This window comes from Helicoverpa armigera, chromosome 3 (genome assembly GCF_030705265.1).
Source record: "Helicoverpa armigera isolate CAAS_96S chromosome 3, ASM3070526v1, whole genome shotgun sequence".
Lineage (NCBI taxonomy): Eukaryota > Metazoa > Arthropoda > Insecta > Lepidoptera > Noctuidae > Helicoverpa > Helicoverpa armigera.
The window spans coordinates 1,581,904-1,596,694 of NC_087122.1; the positions used below are offsets into that span (position 1 = coordinate 1,581,904).

General features: G+C 34.8%; 4 non-coding genes across 4 annotated transcripts; all 4 read right to left on the reverse strand.

Moving 5' to 3' along the window:
- Positions 1–4,258: 4,258 nt before the first annotated feature.
- Positions 4,259–4,330, reverse strand: Trnah-gug (transfer RNA histidin (anticodon GUG)). Its single transcript has one exon. It is a non-coding gene; the product is annotated as a tRNA-His (tRNA).
- A 531-nt stretch (positions 4,331–4,861) lies between these two features.
- Trnah-gug (transfer RNA histidin (anticodon GUG)) lies at positions 4,862–4,933 on the reverse strand. Its single transcript has one exon. It is a non-coding gene; the product is annotated as a tRNA-His (tRNA).
- Positions 4,934–7,312: 2,379 nt separating this feature from the next.
- Trnah-gug (transfer RNA histidin (anticodon GUG)) lies at positions 7,313–7,384 on the reverse strand. Its single transcript has one exon. It is a non-coding gene; the product is annotated as a tRNA-His (tRNA).
- Positions 7,385–9,735: 2,351 nt separating this feature from the next.
- Trnah-gug (transfer RNA histidin (anticodon GUG)) lies at positions 9,736–9,807 on the reverse strand. The gene has a single exon. It is a non-coding gene; the product is annotated as a tRNA-His (tRNA).
- Between the last annotated feature and the right edge of the window lie 4,984 nt (positions 9,808–14,791).

Consider the following 14,791-nt stretch of genomic DNA (forward strand, 5'->3'; position numbering starts at 1 on the left):
TATAATGTTTATGGTGATATTAAAGGTATCTTCTTAAATATGCTTACCATCCCCTGAGCTCCCTGTAGACATCTTAAACCGACCCTGCCATATACGACGAATAATATTTAATAATAAACTTTTACGGTTATAGGTATACTTACTTTTAAGTGAGGAAGTATTTTTGCCTTTAATTTTATTTTATTTCTTCAATATTCGCGTAAACTTTATAACTAAGAAGACAATATAAAGCTAATTAAATAATTATACTATTGTAAATTGTAAAGAAAAAATATAATTGTACTACTATCGCGAGTAAATCCCTATTGTATATAAACAGGTGTAGGTACCTACAAGACGCGAAAGTTTTAAATCTTTCAGATTAATTACTATACATGTTTAGTAAACACAGAAACGTAAACTAGTACAATTGAAAAAAAATTATACGAAAAGGTATTATTATGAAACAGTATCAGAATTGTTAATTTACAACAGTTAAGAACATCGAATTCCGTGTAACTGTTTGCCAAGACCTTTTCCACCAAAATACCAGGAAAATACAAACGTAAGTTTTTCTCACTTTTTACAAATCCCAATTAGAAGAGATCCGATACGATATCAGGATTCTGTCGTCTGTCGTAAGAGCACTAGAGCGCAGAATGTCAGCGCCTGCAGTAAATTATACTGCAACGTGAAGGAGATTGCGACGCCTGCACGTTTAGTCATAGCAAAGTTGAGTATCAATGATAAGAATACGCTTGAAATTGTAGTTAAAGAATATTTTGTTGTTGATGTAATGTTATGTATGTAGGTATTTTGTAATTGGTAAAAAAATGCCATGGTCAAAATCAAAGTCAAAAACACATTCCTCATCATCCGCCGAGCCTTTTTCCCAACTATCTTCTTCCAGTCTAACCGGATTTAGCTGTATACCAGTGCTTTTACAAGAAGCGAATCAAAAACACATTCCTTTATAATTGTATTCGTATATTTATTCCCAAATTATTTTCTAGTAAAACAACACGACAATAACACATTGACACACAAAAGCTAACCGCCTACACCGTATCGCATTGCAACGTAACGCACTTTGCGGCGATAATGTTCCAACTCCATTGATTAACTCAAGCTCATGCTCGGCTGTAGTTGGCAGGCACTTTATACACGACAATGATGGCTCACTTGATCAAAGCCATAGTTAATGAGTATGTACAATTATGCGATTTGGTTCAGAACTACGCTCAGAAATATATGTACCTACTTCGGTAATTTTTTAATAGGAGCTCTTTGTATGTAGACACATATTTTGAGTATCCTAGCTGTTTTCCCTGCTTGGTGAACTGGTACCGGAAAAATGTACTCCAGGATTAGTGTTGCTTTCTAATAGTGAACTATTTTTAAAAATCGGTTCAGCAGTTTTGGAGTACAAAATTTTAGGTTACAAACAAACAAAAACAATTACGAATATCATATTAGATTTGTATAATATTATACCACATAGTATATGATTACAAGGTTTTAAGAATCCTGTAAATCAAGGGGGCTTAAAAGTTTTTCTTTAATATTTGGAAACCTATAAATAAAGCTGCAAAATCTGGTTTAAAATGCATTTAAACCAGCACGTGCTAAAATAGCTGAAAATGCTTACAATAAAATAGCTGAATGTGTTAATTCATGGCAGCTTTTTTCATTTCATCTAAATAGCTTCGTTTGGAATTTCAAATCGTGCAGAACAAAAAATCTATTTTTAGGTTTAGTTTAGTTGTACGGTGATATATTTTTTAAATGAAAAGAATGACTTTATTATCATGTTACTAATAAGTAATACATAATAATAAGTTGTTCAGGTAGGCATTGCATTTTTTAATTTGTTAATCAGTTTGTTATAACAAACTTATAATCACCATTCTTACGATATGAAAGTATTTTTATCAGGAAAACTAATAAACGAACAGAATTGTCTGTCTGTCTCAGTACGAAAACATAATAAATAAACTTGAGTCAGAAATCTCTAACAGCTAACTGGAAAATGAAGGAACAAAGTCTAATTTATAAAAACAAAGACTATCTTATAAAAACATCGAAACCCTTGTAGACCAATACATCTCATCCCTTTCAAACAATGTTTGTGTAAAATTTTCAGATTTATAAATGCGTAGGATGTGAGTTTCTTTGTAACATTATCTCGCAAAAATTGTTAAACGAATTTTAAGGAAAAATATATAGAGGTCTTGACCTAACGTCGGGTATAAGTTAGATTTGTTTATTGGTTTTAAGTAGTTTCTTGATGTCGAAAATTTCAAGTTTAAAAATTCTTACTAATGTTATAAACGTGGAAGTAGCTTTGTCTGTCTGTCCAGCATTTACATAACTACGGAATTAATTTAAATACAATTTTGGAACCCAGATAGTCTAGAGAGTCTAATCTACTTTTTATCTGTGTCCGGTAATCATCTCTGGGACGCGTATGGAACTGCGGAGAAACGCTAGTTAAATTATAAAAAAAACTTTCCTCGATAACTTATTTAAACGTGCGTGCAAATCCTGTAAAATATCATAAACCTCTCTGATACCTCGTAAAGTAATTAACCAGCCAACTAATTAACGTTTTTATGCTCCTAAACAAAGCCCCCGTGCCGTCGACAAAATAATTTACTTATAACGAAGTAATTAGGTGTCTGACTAAATTGTCGGATTATGAGGTAAACGCTCGAATTAATTAATATTCTGTTTATAGGGAATTTGGGTAGAAAATTATGTTTAGTTTTTTAGCTCTGGTTTGGTAAATTATATTAAGGAGGATGTAGATAGTTACAGAGCAAAATTTATAGTTTTAATTTTTTGCTCGGAATGTATATTAAAGTTAACTTTATTCAGATATTCGAATAATTCTACACTTATCTTCTATAGATGATGCAAATACTTAGGAGTATCGGATTGTCCTCCTAAGTGGCTAGAGGAGGTCAGATAGGCTAACGCTCCATGTAAAAACCAGTCTAGTCAGACTGAAAGCCGATCATAACCGTCGTGTGGAAAGGCTAGGCAAATAAATATCGAGGAACGCTGACCAGATATTTTCCTTTAACAATGATATACAAATAATAAAGAAGAGGATGTCTTCATTTCACAGAAACTTCTACAAACTATCTGGTGTAGGCGTTTCAACAGTATACTTCTACGTCCAATAGATTATCTACAAGATAGTAAGTAATTTAAGTTAGTTCAACTTGTATAGAAATGGAAGACGGATCGCTCTCCAGTGAACTTTAAGACGGCTAACGGGCTTGAGATATTATTTTGTAACTGATTTAATATAGTAGTATTACCTACTTATTTTACAAAAGGTAAAGGCATTACTTCATAAATAAGTGTAGGGTATAATTGTGTTGTAAAAAACTGCGTCTGTGTGTCACACTATTACACCTAAATCACATTTAACCGAATTATATTGGTACAAAAATAAACTAGAGTTTAGAGCCTGAGAATTGGCACACGCCAATTACTTTTTATCAGGGTAAAGGAAGCAGGTCTCACAGGAACGCGCGTGAAGCCGCAGGGATCAGTTTGTAATGTATAAATCGAGTAATGCAATCTGTATATTAAAATCGTGTTCCTTACAAAAATAAATAAATCATTATTACATTTCTAAATTAGTTACATAGCTGCTAAATAAATTACCCACTATACCATTAAGGGTGGCTTCAAATTAACCACAAACTGCCTTTAAACTATAACTTACAAGACCACAGAACTTACAGACACAAAGTGGTGGGATTAAAAATCTCTTTATACTAAAAGTTAGCATTAAACATTATGCGACAATCTTGCTGCCTCCGCTTATCTAGTTAAACCGTTGATCCTAGCAGAGTGGAAAGCTTTTAAAGTTTTATACTTTTAGCGTTTATTTTAGGAAATTGTTAAGTATATGCTGCATCCTGTGTAGCGCAGAAAAGAGGTTGTTTGTTTCTTGGATGTTTTAGAAAAAAACAGGCTTTTCAGTAAGAATTAGAAGAATTGAATAGAATTATGGTTTAATTACTAGGTTATAATTGCTTGGAATTTATTGGTCTTTACGACGAGAAAAAGTTTTAAATAATATTCTTTTTTAAATATATTTCACATAATTAAATAAACCTGTAAAACGAGGTTCTAATATCAATGAGTTAAGAAACAAAATTCAGGACGGTTACAAACTCCGAGGACATCTAGCTACGCCGTAGCCGGCGTAGCCGGCGGCGTCGTAGCAAAAAAATCTGCTCCGCCGCGACAGTGAGTACACTGCCGTGACCAGGATTCGAACCTGGGTTACTACGGCCACAACGTAGGGTCCTAACCACTAGACGATCACGGCTGTCGGAGCTGGTGACTGTGATACCGAAATTTAACATTTTATTCGGAAACTGGAGCACTTTCACTTGCAATAACGGCTTGCGCAAGAGTTTAAGAGACGTAATTGTAACACTTCTTGTACTTGAAGACCAATTTGTAGTCCATTGGTGGCTTTAAATACTGCTTAGGGTAACTGTTGGCAAAGACATTGTGCAGTGGTTGTGATACACGACCAAGTACCTTGTTCTTTTCTAACTCAATTAACTATTAAAAAGCAGTACATAATCTCTATATACGAGTATTATACAACTATATAATCTTAATTTGCTGGTAGGGTTCTCATTCACCGATTGCTCATCACACTAATAAAAACCTTAACTCTTCCCTTATATGCTTCGGACCCCAGGACCTGCTTGTTTGATTTCCCTACTCCGTTAAAAAAGGGAACCCATAATACAATTATCTTTTGATATGTTCTGTTGAGCAATACTGTGCTTAAGAGCATTATCTGAATATTTAAAAAAGATCTGCTCCGCCGCGACAGTGTGTACACTGCCGTGACCAGGATTCGAACCTGGGTTACTACGGCCACAACGTAGGGTCCTAACCACTAGACGATCACGGCTGTCGGAGCTGGTGGTAACACCACTGAATTGTAAGGCTTTATTTCGCTTAAAATGCAACACTTTCACTGAAAATTCGTCACAGTTTGCGCAAGAGACTTAAATGGACGGTCATTGCAACTGGAGAGCAAAAAACCGTAAAATATATTGAAAAGCATCGTAGTCAACGTCTTGCTAGAATGAATATCTATACCTTTTTTCAATCTATCCTTTCTATAAATCTTCCTCAGTTATCCAGTCTTAAAAGAAGCAAACCTTGAACATAGTTAATGTTACTGTTACAGCCTTTTTATCGGCCCACTGTTGGGTTCAGGCCTCCTCTCACACGGAGAAGGATTGAGCACTAATCACTACTAATAGGTAGTTAATGTACTGGGCTTTATTTACATTGATCAATTCATCTCTGTTTAAGGACCGAATCGCTGTAAGAAAAGATAAACAGCGCGCTGCTGATGTAGTATTATTTTCGCTAATCAATATAAGCACCCATCTCAAAACATTTGACAAAAGAAATCGCAAAGCATCTTCATTTCCTACCATCTCCACCGACATATAATATGACGAATGTAACAAGAAATACATATAATAACGTCAGAAGTATATGTTCCAATTTACGTACCTGAATGAATAGACAGGAAGCCAATATGGAGCTCGGATCCGAATTTTCCGCGTCAATAAAAACTCCCATAGAAATAATATAAGAAAAGGATCTTCAACAAAAGCTATGGAAAAGAAATACATATTTTATTTTGTTCGTATTCAGTAACGATGTGACGTTTTTATGCAAAGACTCTTTGAGAAAAACAATATTTTATATGTAGGTGTTTTTTATTGCCCTTATTTTCTTCCGTCAATTACCGTCAGTTGCACAAAGCTCCATTAAAATTAAAGCTTCATTTGATCTATTGCTAACACTGTTTTTCTTTTTGACAAAGAAAGAGTCAGCAATAGATATAAAGAAGCTTTAACTTTTAATGGAGCTTTGTGCAACTGACGGTAAGTATGCCTAATTAAGCTGTAGCTAGCAGCAAGGTTTGGTGTGTATTTACTATACTATTATGGAATGTGGGATATTAAACGTTGATTATATTGATAAACCAGATAAAGTAATTGATAATCTAGATAAAGTAATTTATGAACATTTAAATGCCTGTCGTAAAAATATTATTTTCAAATCACAAACAGAACTTTCAATTTCATTTATATTTTTTGTAATAGAAAAATATTATAAAGGTTACGAGTTCAAATATTGAAATTGATGTTACCGATAAGGTTGGCCAATATTTGATCAAGTGATTGGCTACGTCACAAACATTGTGAATTAAGCCCGGTTCGTGCTTCCATGTAACTAGAGCTTTCTATACGTGTACTATATTACGGAGAACAAAATGACTAGCGGAGATGTCATAACGCAAAATCTCCTATGAAAGCATCGCGCCAAAATGCGGGTTTTCGGGGGACGAGGAACTTTACTAGCTCCACCCTAATACGCCTGCTTTAGAACTCACCCATTATTTTCAAAATAAAATTGCCAATCAATCAAGGCCAACCTTTGACAAATTGATTTTGATTTGACAAGGAACCTGAACGTCTCGTGAGTTCTAGTGACAGATCACGCCTGCCATACGTTACATTGACCTATAAGAAGGCGCTAATTTCCTAATGGCATCTCCGTTATCTTTCCTTCTCCATGTTTTATATGGGTATATGGGTCTGTTGACAAAGGTTGGGTGGGTTTGGCCGCAAACATTATAATGTGTGGGATATGTAAATGACCTTGTTTTGCATTTGTGGAGATTGGACTGAGTGAATTAATACAGCCGCGTTAATGTTTGATGAAGGAGCCGCAATTATGCAGGAGACACTCCCAAGACAAAGTTCTGGGAAATTAGGAACCTACCCTGAAATACGCAGTTGCCAACGAAACTATGGCAAAATAATTATTTCACAAGATGTTTTTGTTGTCAGATAATTAATCAATTTAAATCTGAGAGGCATAAACTGTTTTAAGCTTTGGGCTGTAAAAAAAGGTGTGAAAGAAATGGTGATCTATATCGAATTCATCATAAGCTGAAATTAACGCGTTTCTCCAAATTTTCTAATCCTACAATATATCATTGCTTACAAGGGAACTAGCTTGGTATCACACTTACAACATTGAATCATCTGAAAACAATAAAAGTTATCAATGTAAAATTACCCGAGACTGAAATGAAATATTTGCGGTCGTTAAATTACACATACGTTCCCTTGTAATCCCTTAGGATTGAGGCCTAATTGAAACTGGCATAAAACCGTGCAAATATCCAACATAAATATTCATTTCGAAATTAAAATATTAAAATGTAAAAAGATTTGCTCCGCCGCGACAGTGTGTACACTGCCGTGACCAGGATTCGAACCTGGGTTACTACGGCCACAACGTAGGGTCCTAACCACTAGACGATCACGGCTGTCGGAGCTGGTGACAGAAGTGCCGAAAATTGCGATCTCTTTGCTTGAAAATCACTGAAGCGAGACCACTTTCACTACTTGGTGTTGGTCTTACAAAATTCTTCGACAAAAATGTTCATTCATTAATTGTGTACCTGATACTGCTGTAATTGAAGTGCCAATAGCCTACAAGTCAGTAGTTTGCAAACGTACACGAAAGGTCCTAGGCTCGATTCCCGTCAAAAGCAAAATGAACGTGAATACCGTAGTGATGCATCAAAGCAGTTTTAGGTTTTAATAGTTTTAGGGTCTCTTTTATTATATTGACAGCATATTATATGCGTTGAATGTAAGATTTCAAATGGGAGGAAAAACAAATAGTTACTCTCACAACACCATCAAAACAAAAACTTTATTTCCCTACATTAAAAACCACCTCCATTACACACATACAAGCCATTTGAAAATAAAACCAGTAATTGAAAGGCTATCCTCCATCACACAGCCATTAGGGTTCCGCAAATAAAACAGCTCTAACTACCACCTACCTACGGGTTCCGTACTACGAGTTAGTGCATTTTTACTGTTTTACAGTTTATAGCCTCAATAACCGAGTCTGGGATTACCAGGTGAAAGGCAAACTGATGGTTTGATGGTAGTAATTAGCGAACACCATTAAAAAGGTATCGGTGGCATACAACCTTTATGGTGCTCGTAAAAATATATGGTCTCTGTTGATTAAAAAGGTTGTAAATAGTGTGACGTCAGAGATGTTCAGGTTTGTTATAGTTGGGGATGTGTTTTAGGTGTTACTGTTTTTATGGTAAGCAAATTAAAAGCAGCTTAAAGTTTTGTTTAAAAGAAATTCATTATTTTCCGTCTGTAAGACACTAAGCTAGATGTTAATTTTTCTTTGTGAGATTTCGGCACAATGAGGTTATATGTACCTCGTTTATGCATTAGCCCTTAGGAACACGATCTGCAAAAAAACTTGCTTGTCCCGGATATGAAATATTCTGAAGTGTCTTATTACTGGCCCAGTTTATCAGCAATACAACAGAAAACAAAATATCAGTATAACATTAAATTATAAAGTAGCAAACCTTTTAGGTACAGAAAATAAATTATCATCCACAAGCATGACAAATTAAACCACATACCAAAGCTGAGATAATCCGAACAATGAAAATATTATCTTCAACAAAACCTTGGTCCTTACCAAAACGTTATTTATTTCTACACAAAGAGGGTAAAAGGACCAAATTCGTATATTTGTGTCATGGAGTACAAAATGAGTAGCGGACATGTCATGTGCAAAATCCCCGAAGAAAGTAAATAGGGTGCCAAAATGCGGGTGTTCGGAGAAAGAGGAATGTTACTAGGTTAGTCCTTTTACGCAACCCATCCATTATATTCAAAATGAAATCTCCAATCAATCAATACCAATCTTAGACAGATAGGATTTGATTGTTTACAAGGAATCCGCACGCGGAACGCCACATTAATTCTAGCAACTGATCACGCCTGCCGTACATGACCTACAAGAAGACCTGACCTATCTTTTTTATGGCATATCCGCTCACCTTTCCTTCCTCCATGATTTGTATTGAGGTCAAAGGTCGCAAACATTGGGATTACTTTAGTAACTTTTATGGTTTATTTACAACGGTATCATATGAAAAGACGGCTGTGATTTAATGTTCGTTTTTTGTTGACGTCATAATATAGGAAAAAACGTTAATATTTACAACAGTTTACCACTTCGTTTCTTCCGAATTGCTTCTTAGGAAAGCTCAAGTATATGTGTACAGCAACTCGTAACGTAACTTTTATCTTATAGAAGAAAAAAATCTATTTGCATGATTGCCTGATTCACACTTGGACAGTTTCCAAAAGTCTATGTAAATATAGAGTTACAATTTTCTTCCATTTTATGTGTGTTTATCTGTACGATATTTATCGTATGTCTCAATTAGTGATTATCTCATTAATTGTAATTAGATAAAAGAAGCGTAATCAGACTTAATCGTATTATTTAATAACATACCTGGTTTCACTGGTTACCGATAAAGTGTCAGTTAATTATCTGATAATTAATGGTATCTGTCAGATAGAGGCTGCTTATAATTTCTGCCAGCATGCTATTGCCCTGTAAAACCAAAAGCATATCTGTCGAATAAGTATATCTGTCGAATAAGTTCATGATAGATTATCAGAGACTTTATCAGTAACTGATGAAACTGGCCATAATCATTGTAATTTCTGTAAAATTGCTATTTTCATCATTTACTTTACAGAAATCGTTGCAAGTTAACTTTAAAATACACTAAAAACCTCAAAAACTTAAACTCCGCCGCGACAGTGAGTACACTGCCGTGACCAGGATTCGAACCTGGGTTACTACGGCCACAACGTAGGGTCCTAACCACTAGACGATCACGGCTATCGGAGCTGGTGACAAGAGTGTCGAAAATTGCCACCGCATTAAAAAACTGGAGCGCTTTCTTTCGCAATTTGTCACAGTATGCGCAAGAGATGCAAAAAACTCGTTTATGCGGTAACTGTATCGATAAAGTAATTTAACAGAGTTTTTAACAAGAGGCGAATTGTAAAGGTTTTATTCCAAGTTCCTAAAAAATATTTATGTTCCCAGAAATAGGCCATGACAGGCAGATTCTTAATTTTTTCATACATAAACACTGCAGTTATTTCATATATTTCGGCCTCTTTTCAGGCTCTATGACCCAGGCCATAGTCGTCTAACAAAATTGAACACCTAACATTGATATCCCTTATTCCAACACTCGTAAATATTTACAAGGATCCCTTTCCATACTTATGTTTGTACAGCCATTACTTTTACTATGATTTTTCGTTACCCTTCATAAAAAATATCCTCACGTGACCTATCTTCATACTATCAGGCTGTTAACAGTGTTATCAGAACTACCTTTACGTTCAAAGACTTTCAATTACCCGTGAAAATTGGAGAGAGAGTACACTCGCACTAGGCACTCGAACTCACGATGGCATGAATATATTTATTTAAGCAATTTTCACCCTTAGGGCTTAGTAGTAAGGGTGAGTATAGCGTGATGAATTTCGTGAAGTGGATGGCACTTATTGGAATGCTCGTAGCCCTTATGTGTGAAGTGGAAGGCACGTGGGCTTGTACGTTCTTGAGATTTGTTATTTAGTTAATAAAGTTTGATAAACGTGACTATTAAAATTCTAAGGGCAAAAATATTTTCATTTAGATTAAAAGTCCGTTCTTCTTAATTAATGATTTTTATACTTTCATTAACAAACAGTGTGGGATAGGTACCTAAACATACCTATTTATTTCTGCAGTAAAATTACCATACTTCGCTATAGATATGCATCCAATTAGGATAAACGATTCATAATACAAGAAAAGGGTTTTAAAGAAAAATATTTTCATGAACAGTAGGTAGCAGCCATTTTATAAAAGCCCCATTAATTTGTCTGCCATTTGAAATTCTTAGTCAAGAGATAGAAAATAGCAATCTAGATTAGAACTAGTCTAGCATTCCTGTATCCCTATGCAATTAACTAGCTATCCAACAGTGTTTAAAAACGATTACAATCTTGCAACTACGTTATGTCTGCTAGCGATTGCTATTAATATATAAAAGAGTTTCTAGTCTTATAACGCAGAAATAAATGAGCAATGTTTATTGTTCTATACTTGAGAACTCGACCACTTTCAGTACTTTCAGTTTCACAGTTCATCTTCCGAATAAGCAATTCAGGCACGGGGATAAAAAGACTTTTGTTGGTTCTACAATCCTTTTTGGGTCTTGGTCTACTCCACAATTAAATTATCCAAAGAAGACTTAATAAAAACTATATCAATTAATATTGAACACAGCGTTTTTCTCTACAGTTTTGCTGATTAAAACTATGAGTAATATTTTAATAGTATTGATATCGAAGCAAATTAAAATATGAGCGTTGCTCACTTCACTCATTGAAAGGTTTCGACAAGTTGTCTCTGAATTCAATGGGAATATTTTTACCCATACATAAAGAGACACTCAAGCTAAGAAAGTTAACTCAAGCGTCAACAAGGAAAACTTCAAAGAAAAGAATAAGTTGTGACGTGTAAAGCAAGCGAGAGGATTACCAAATGACGCGTGCCACCCGGATATCTATATCGTAGCTGTGAAGTGCTCAAGTTATCACTTTATATTAAGAAACCTTTTCTGCACGAAGGATTTATTATTTTAGATTGGTCAGATTCAAATTGTGTTACTCTTAATGGACTTAATAATTGATAAACACCTTAACACTACAATTTTACATTGTACCAGCATTTTATACTATAAGTATAAGCTGCTGATAGTAAAAGACATAGCTATATTAGTTTGGAACAAGTATACCTGTGATAATTAAGATTACTATTTAATTGCAAATGTTTCTTGATAGCCTTGGCAGATGGATCGATTAGCAAGAACCATATGACATCTCGGGTGTCTATGGGCGATGATAAACGCTCATTAAAATAAATTACACCAGGAGATTACAATAAAATTCACCAGGTGACATGTCGGCTCGTTTTCCCATATCAAACAAACCGTTCACGAATCCACAGAGAAGATGACAAGAAAATTAAAGACAATCAAGGGTACATACCATACTGTTACAGCCTTTTTTTTATCGTCCTACTGCTGGGCTGCGGCCTCCTCTCACACGGAGAAGGATTGAGCATAATCACCACGCTTGCTCAATGCGGGTTGGTGATTTCAGACTATATAGTCCAGGTATCCTCAAGATGTTTTCCTTCACCTTTTTATCAGCCATTGGTATCTAAGATATACTTAGAAAGTACATACAAATTTAGAAAAGTTGCATTGGTACTTACCGGACCTAGAATCGAATCGAATTTTTTACCTCTCTACCTTACCGTCGTGGTGGCCTAGTTTGTAAGAACATACCATACCTGATTATAATAATTCCTAAAATACATATGTAAATAGTAGGTAAATTTTATCTAGTTATAGTGCCATTACCATGAAATTGAGGTCAGATACCGCGGCACGGACGTCGAGGATTAGCAACCGCAATGTACACGGGATGCGGATGTCCTATCGAGCGAGAAATTGCTCCAACCTGCGGCCCGCTGTGCTTATGTAAATATATTGTGTGGAGACTGAGATACCAGGGAAGAAGGGTTAAGGTATAAAAGTGCAGCGACTGCAGTTGAGGGTTGATGACGTTAGCAACCTTGTAAAGCTTCGGGTTTGTTTTAGCTCATTTTGCAAAGATAAATGAAAATGCTCTGTATTCTAGATGGTGTTTTTTTTTATTTGTACGTTTAAGTTTTATTTTGAAAAGATTCTAGTTACATAGGTATAAGTTTCTACCATGGCATCGTATGCACTGAAATAGTGAAGAAGGTATGTAGCCTAGCTTTCGTTGCCTCTAGATACATAAGATAGCTATACAGTTTCTTATAGTTCTAAAGAAATTATAATAATATTCATAAACAATAAGTACGTGATCCAAACCTCAAACATGTAATCTCTAATCATATGTTTCCTTGAAATAATAATATTTCATTTATCCGCAGTTCTAATCTATTTACATACAAATCAAAGAAAACCTATGCACGAAAGGTAAAAAGACGTATCTGAATGATAAACAACAGGAACATACGACGTTTTTCTTTTGTCAACCTCTTCACGACACTGCAGGGTACGATGTTAATTAGAAAGAGATTTTATTTCATTTTTCTTTCACAATCTAGTAGCTTTTTTCCCTTATTTTTTCTTTCAATTAGAATATCCTGTTAGCAGTTGTTTAATCAATGAAGTGAATATTTTAATTAGCACTTTTTTCAATCTTGTTAGATGCAAAATAATTTTTAAATGCGTTGGTGCACTGATACTTGCTTGCTCTCTAGATTAATTGAGGTGTTTTGTGATATAGCTAAAAATTTTTAATTTCAACTTTTATCATCCATTGGTGTTCAAGATATACTTAAAAGGTAGTTGGTTGGCTGACCTGAAATCGAAACCAAACTCAACCAAACAAAACCAAATATTTGAGAGGTTGGTGTTTTACCCATTAAGCCACCATGATATTTTACGCTCAATCCTTCTGTGTGAGAGTAGCCTGCGTGTGCCAATATGATAAAGAGGCTGATAATAAGCTTTGTCTAAATCAAATATTTCGATATATCAGTCCAATTAGTACTTATCATAATTTTAAACTCTTTATTTTAGTAAATGTTAATGAGGTAATATGATGACCAATATTGCATAAACCAATTTCGATAATGAGTGTATTAAAGTGATATATGTCATGTTAACAAGGCCAGTTATTACGAATGAAACATTTCAATTAATTAATTATTAGTATTTTAGAGTTTCATGAGTCTAAAACATAATGCTCTTGAAATAGACTATTAAAATGATTTCGGCACAAAATTGTTGATGTATTTGATACAATGAAATTAATCAAAATTACATATTATTAAGTTTCATTTTAGTTTTCATTGGACAAATAATTATTTATTTTAGATAGTTTATTGTCCAATAGTTACTCAATTACAAACCACATTTTAGTACATATGTCCCCCAAAATAGAAACAATGAGACAAAACAAAACAGCATTTCAGATAATTTCCGATAATCATACCACGGAACAATTTTACATTCTTCCAAGTATATACCTAAATTATTACTACCAATAAACATTGACTCTCAATAGATACTGAACTTAAAGAATATAGAGGAACAATACGATATTTCTTTGGAGTATAAATTGTAGAAGCGTCGAGGTGTTTGTTATCGCTGCTCTATACTTTTATAAAGAAAAAACATTTTTTGTTTGTTTATACCCGTCGTCGTGTCAGCCGAAAGGCGTCCACTGCTGGACAAATGCCATCTTAAAGCTTCACCAATTAGCTCGGTCTTCAGCAACCTCCATCCATTGCTTCCCGGCGACCTTGGCAAGATCGTCCGTTCATCTAGTGGGGAGTTTATACCTCCAGGCTCCAAAACTACCGAACTGGTTTGAAAAATTCTTTCACCGTTTTGGGAAGCTACATTATCCCCGAGTAACATTGGATATATTTTATCCGGGTACAGGTATTAGTTCCCATTGGACGCGAGTGAAACCGCGGTAAAATAGCTTGTCTATACCTATAGTATAAAGAGGAATTTTAAAAGTTCTTTCACCATTAGAAAGCTACAAGCTTATCTGTGATTAACATGGGCTATATTTTATCCGGTACAGGCATTAGTTCTCACAAGACGCGAGTGAAACCGCAGGAAAACAGCTTGTTCCTCTATAAAATGATACTACCAATAAACATTGACTCCCAATAGATACTGAACTTAAAGAATAAAGGAATAATACGATATTTCTTCCCCAGTATAAATTGTAGAAGCGTCGGGGTG